Genomic DNA, 6,976 nt, shown 5'->3' with positions numbered 1-6,976 from the left:
GACATGTAAGACTGGATGTCACAAGGAGGCTTCTAACGATCAGAAAAATAAGGCCCTGAAATAAGCTTCCAATAAAAATGGTAACAGAAAGATACTTTTCTAGTAATGACCAAGGTCATAATCACTGAAAGGAATTACTGGGCATGTTTCCTTCAGTTAACACAAGTGTAGACTTGATGACTGAGGTGGTCCCCTTAAATCCCTTGCCCCATAATTCAGTAATTACCACAACAGACCTTCTGTATAAATCATACTTTTGCCATAAAAACATAGAGAATACATAGTGCAAGATGTGGTAGAACTACAACCACCTCTGTTTCCTGAAACTATCCAGAAAAGTAAATCTGAATATGAACAAGAGAAGATTGCTGTAGAGTAGACAAAAAGACCTTACTCCATAGAAACCATGCAGCATTTTCACCTGGTACTTGACAATGGACTCTGCCCTGTGAACACGCAAAATCTCAGATTTCCTGACACCGCGACCAACAAAATGCAAGGGAGGCAGGTCAGTGAAGGGGGAATGAACAGTATTAATAGAATATTTATTGGTCAAGTGAGGTACAAATGGGACTCAGGCAGACAACTACTGATGAGCCTGTGCTAATCCTAAAGTCAAGCAAGGACAGAATGGTTTCATGAGCAGAACTGTAAATTTTTCTGATAGATGTTCACATCAGGGGAGAAAAAGATCACAATCAGTGTTTATTAGATCACCTTTTACTAGTAAAATTGTTAATAGAATCAAGTTATTATTAATAGCAGATAACTATTCACACAGTATGCTCAATTATTGCCTCACACTCAGACACTCACTGACAGTTACCTGTTCAGAGCAAGAGCTGGGAGGCCCATTCCAGGACCAAAGGGTTATCATGCCAGAGGTTTCTAACTGAGCTCAGAAAGGTCCTTTAGGGTCCATTTTTCAGCAGCTGTTTATATAATTCTGTTATATTTGTACATAGAAGTCACTATATCCTAGGATGTGGTCTAAGTTATACAACCCACTGTTGGTATCATTGTGGGCTGGGGGCCCTGACAGACTTGAGATTCTTGATTTCTTGATGTTCTGAGTTTTTCTCTTCTTGTGGATGCACAGGACTGAGCGTCTCCACACCTTATGTATTCTTGGGAGACTTTTACATGCTGTGTCTCAGCACCCACCTGTCCTTTCTTTGATCTGATTTCTGGTAACTGTTTTTCCATTCACACACATAGGCAATGGTCATTCATGCAAATTCACCCAATACGGGCTTTTATGGCAGAAATGCAGTGCCTGAGCTGATCCATAAGCCAGCATTTGTCCCACAAGACACTCTCCTATCCCAGAATTTCAGCTTCTAGCAGTAATCTCTACTTCCAATCCCTTTGGACACAGTTCTCTTGTATCTATGTGAAATATATACCTTTATGGTTGCTACATATTAAAACTTAGAATTTTAAAATATGTCACTCACTGCAACATAACTAAGAGGCAAGCAGCTCTTACTTGATTATTTTAATTCCCTCTACCACATGCTGACAGTGTGTTCCCCCCTCAAATGACAGGAACGGTATCCCTGTAGAGCTCTGTTTTCCACACTTTTAACTCCAGGGGCACACAGTTTTCTGGTTAACATTGGCAGAGCACAGCAAATCTTTGTCTGTAATTTGTCAGTCTCCACCCAGCACAGCCAGACAGCGTTCCAGTGACTGCCATCCTGCTGCTGCTTTTGCTGCCCCTTGGCCGCTTATCCCTGTCAGCCTCTCCAGCATGCTAAAGGTAGGCAGGGGTAGGAGCTACTGCCCCAACACTGGGCAACTGTTGCTCTGTAGTGTTCAGGAAGAGATGCTGTACTCTCTGCTTACCAGACAGTGCCATCAGTAAGGGCTTCTGGTAAGCTTTCAAACTACTAGGCTTACAGGTAAAAACAAATTCTTAAATATATATCCTACAGTGCTATTAAATGGATTTAATCAGAATATAAACCCTTTTGTACAGAATGCTGTACACATTTCTAAAAGCCTCCTCCAGGTCTTAAGACCTTCAGTCGCATACATCTCTGAAAGTGAGTAAGGAAGATAAACACACACACAAACACAGGTCTTGTGGTCCAAAGTTAATACAGGCTGCTTCAAAACTTGTTTTGGGGCTATATATGTGTCTTTGAACTGATGTTATCTTGAAACAAAACATAGATGGAGCTAAGAGATGGAGCTAATACTTAATGCTAAGGTAAAGATGGGGGTGTCTGAAGGAAAACAAGCAGTTAGGAAGGAAACCACTTTCTTCCTTACTCGGGCTGTGCTGGAGGGATTTTGAGTTTCAGAGAAATGAGATGTATCCTGTGGTTAAGTTAAACCTGAGCCTTGAGAAAGATTAATCTCTGTATCTCAAACTGACAATGGTTTAAACAAACATCTGAAATGAAGTCAGCTGGAGTGGTATTTACCTTTGTGAATCTTTATATATGTATTTTTCAAAAACTTCCAAAAGCTAGTCATACATTTTTTTGCTCTCTTGTGAGAGAGCAAATGCTTTTGGAGAAGTGGCAGTCAGAAATTTTCCAATAAAAGTATGACTTGAGGAAAGCGTACTTTAAATAGATATATTTGACAAAATTTGTTTTTAGGGAGGGCTCAAGTGCAAGCTAATATGATTTATATTGTAAGAAAAGCTAAGATGTCATCCAGTTTCAGAATAAACTGTATTTTGATCTTATGATCCATTGAATGTCTCTGTCCCCAAGAGTTAAACAAATTGAAAGTAAAGTTTTAGTGACTTCTTTGAATTGTGGTCTAAGGCAGATGTTTTTGGTGCACTTTCTCTGAGACATTTTACTTTATGCATGGAAACTTTGGTGGTTTCTTTTTGTGGCTATTATTTCTTTCTGTACCATTTTTCCTTAAAATAGTAATAAAAAAATCTTTTAATATGATTCTCTGTTACTTTTTTTCTTTCCAGTTTTTATTAATTCCAAGTTGTCATGAAATCACTATTTATTCAAGCCATGTATGGTAAAATTAACTTGAGGTAACTGTCCAAGATTTCATGATGAGTATGCAATCAACTAATGACAGAAGAGCTGATCCAATGGCTTCTGAAAAGTTGCATTAATGATGGTGCATTATGCTATGACCTTTGCTTCAGAGAACTGTGAGGTCACCTTTAGTTTTTAATTAAATGCCAGCATCTCAATTCTCAAGATCAAAATGATTCCTTCAAGTTTCAACAGGAATGAGGTGATGTGTGTATGTCTGTGTTTGTCCCCTTGGTAAGATAAGGTTTCTACACTTTTTCTCTAAATACTTAAATCTTTTATCCCTGAATTTGAAGGCACAGATAAAAAACAGTGGATCAGGTCTTTCTGGTAGCTGGCCTCCAGACCCTCAGATTCTCCAGTACCTAGCTCCTAAACTTCTTACTCCACTCACCAGCAAGTCCAGCTTGAAGTTTGCTGCGACACCACACACACAGAAGAAACAGAGAGCATACTCACATGAAAGCAGTTAGACAGGACAGTCTGTAGTGATCAAGTGCAGGGACTGGCCAGACAAGTTTCCTGCTTATGTGCAATGGCATCTTTTATACTCCCCTTCCTCCATTTCTCCATTTTCCTCTATAACATGATCCTTCCCATTCCTTGTAAACATCCCATAATTCATCCTCTACATTCCCAAAATTCCATTGTTTAATCCCCAAATTCTCCTCTTTCCCCAAGCTCCCCATTTTAACTTCTGTACTCCTTTATGCAGTAGTCTGCTTTTCTTTGCATTGCATTCCAAAGAGAACTGAACCACCATTGAGTGCTGTACAACAGGGGCAATTACTAAATTAGTCATCTTCAATTCTTTTAGGAGTAGCTGATTCAGAGGGATTAGGTTGGCCGAGGTCTTGATTTGTCACTGTTCTTCTGATTGCTTTCTGTGTATTTGTATAGTCGTTAGCCAGATTTTTACTTAATTAATCTGAAGTATATGTATCCTATTAACTTAGTTGTGTCTCAAGAATCCTGATCCTTAAGAAGGTTAAAAAAGTAGTTCCGAGATTTACCATTTACAATATGGAAACTCTGAATAAGCACACACTCTTGAACTTCTAGAATGTTACTGTTAGGAAACATGTCACCAAATACTTGAAAGAAACAATCACTCCTTCAGTAGATCTCAGATTTGACTTATGACCCTCCATAAAGGGGCAGAGAGGCTTAAAGGGAGAAAGAAACCATGAACAACTCCATCTGTATCTGTGTGGTGCCACACTAAAAAATGTCAAATTAGGCTATAAAACACCCCTAAATGTAAGAAAATCAGCAAAAGCACAAAAATTCTTGTCAGCCAACTGCTGAAACCAAAACACTACTGTGGACCTCCTGGGGATGCAGTGCGATCATCTGTGCCCCAAAATGCCAGGGAATGGGTGGCACCTCATGGGTGCAGACTTCCTTCTGAAGGAACAAGGACATTGTCCCAGGGACAGTGGTGCTCCAAAAAGCCAGCAAGGAGGAGGTAGCCAGTGGCGGTGGACTCTTCCTGAGCTACGTGCATGTGGTGGAGGAGCTAGCAGTACCCAAAAACGCCAGGTTGTGGCATAATATACCCCCAAATGTTGGAAAATTCCAGAGAAGACTTGACAACAGGGGTTCTGGATCCCTCACTTCTGCCACCCCAAAGCCATTAAGGGTGGCTAAGCCAGGAAACACCATCAAATCCCTAAAGTTGTTCAAAGACACGAGAAGGAGTGTGCTGAAAGGGGACCTTGGCATCTGACGTGAACATCCAGAGATTGGTTCAGTATACAGAAGCATTTCCACATGAATGTGAACCACAGTACAGGCCAACAAGTGCACATTCAGGCTGTGTTAGGGATGACAGGAAATTACTTTGCAGAAGTAATTCTGAAGTGCATTTCAGAAACTGGAGGAAGCCTTTTCCCAGATAAACTCCACAGGCTAGAGTTCCAGCAGGAATTATTCTGGGCTAAAAAGTTTTACTAGAGCATGATTGTACATCTGTTCTTCAGGTTTTTTTTCCCTAGGTATCAAAGCAAGATTCAGAAAGAGTGAGATTGAAAATAACTCAGTTCTAGCTTAAGAAAGTGATTTCAGATGGTGATCCTAGGGATGCAGATCAGTCAATAATCAACTTTCTACTGCTGCTCACAATGTTTGCATATTTTCTTCCTTCAGTGCTAGTGATTGATTATTGCTAATATTTTAATTCTGTTTTCCTTTTGTAATTACATTAGGAGTGTGTGAGTGTATCCTACTCATACAGGAGAAATACAGAAAAAAACCCAATTATATCTGGTACTGTAAAAAGGAAAATACATTTAAAGGAAATCAAAGGAGTGGGAAGAAAGAGTCCAAAAAAGATCTGAGCATCTCTTCATGCTCACTGTTCTAGCACAAGTTCTTGCAAAAATTATCATCACTACACCATTAAATTTTTCTGTGTGAGTTTGTGTAGGGTGTAGGTGGAGAAATAGTTACCAGAAAACAGCAGGTGGAAGAACTGAAAACTACATCCTTAGAGGTATCATGAGAAAGTCTCCCAAAGGGTGATACACTCCAGAGACCAGTGGTACTGCTGAATCCACAGGTACTGATAAATTCAGAACATGAGAAGACTGCTGAATGGATGCACAGTGACCAGCACACACTGGTGTCAACAGCAGGTTGAATAGCTCAGAGCACAGCCAAGGAGGCAATAGTTGTTAGACTAGAAGATTATATACAAATACAGGTATACATATGTACACATATATATGTATATTTGATAAGAGAAATATCCCTTTAGGAATTTTCTGAACACCGACCTAAAAGCTACTGTTGCACAGCTGTTGAACGAACAGCTGGGATTGGTCTCAGCCATTATTCTGATGAGGTTACTATGAGTGAGAATTTATACAGGGGGTGTGTGGGGGTGTGTATGGGAGACGGAAAGGGAGAGAGAGGGAACTGCGTAAGAGGGTAAGTGTATGTACTGCGTGACTAGCTATCTATTAAAGAAAAATGTACTCTAATAAAATAGCAGCTGAATTAATAACAGACATTAAAGTAAATATTGTTTGTGGACTGGGTTTCACCACGGCATAATCTTCTGTCAAGGAAAGTGGAATTTACAATAACCCTAATGCCCCATGTATTGATATACAGGAGAAAATATTTTCAAGAGTTTTAAATGCTCCAATTATGTATGTCTGATTGAATCCTTAATTTTTCAAGTTTGGAGAATAGAAGAATGCCTATATCTTTTCAAGGAAATAATTTCAGCACTGAAAATTCAGGCATCAAGTATGATTAGTCACTTTTAACTAATCTTTCAAGGTGTTTATATTTTCAAATTATATACAACATATATTAGGCATATTTTCAAGATGCTGTCTTAAAATTATTTATCACCTTTCACAAGTACCATATGTGTGTAGGCATTAATCAAACTAAAATCAGTATGATAGTACTGCTTTTAAGATATGTACCCAGATAAAGACAAAGTTGTGGATCTCTGGGAAAGCCTCAAAGATGCAATAGGATTTTCCATTTCTCTTAGCTCTGGAAAGAATGCTTTGATTTTAAAAGCCCAATCAGTAATCACAAGGATGCAAACTACAGTGAATGGCTGTTTGCATCTCCTGTTTGGATCATTTAACTCTTTCTATGTTTAACCTGTGTATCATCTTTCTGTACAATTCCATCTTGTGCCCAGAAAGAACAGGCAATAAAAAAATTAGGAATTCATTCAGAGCTGCACCAGCTAAACTGCATCTGCTTTGTAACTGCTGCCTGAACAGTCTACAAAAGTAAAATTGAGTATCATACAACTAGAATAAAGCCAACCTAGCTAATATCAATAACCAAGGCTCTGGTGATTGTATGAAATTGATTTGGTAAAGCAAAGTGATAGGATCCCCATAGGGAAATGATAACCCATGTACAAAGAAAGAACACCTAGGACTGGTCTATAGAAAAACATAGGCCAAGGGTGTATAGCCCAA

This window comes from Aquila chrysaetos, chromosome 7 (assembly GCF_900496995.4).
Source record: "Aquila chrysaetos chrysaetos chromosome 7, bAquChr1.4, whole genome shotgun sequence".
Classification (NCBI taxonomy): Eukaryota; Metazoa; Chordata; class Aves; order Accipitriformes; family Accipitridae; genus Aquila; species Aquila chrysaetos.
This window is presented reverse-complemented; position numbering follows the sequence as displayed.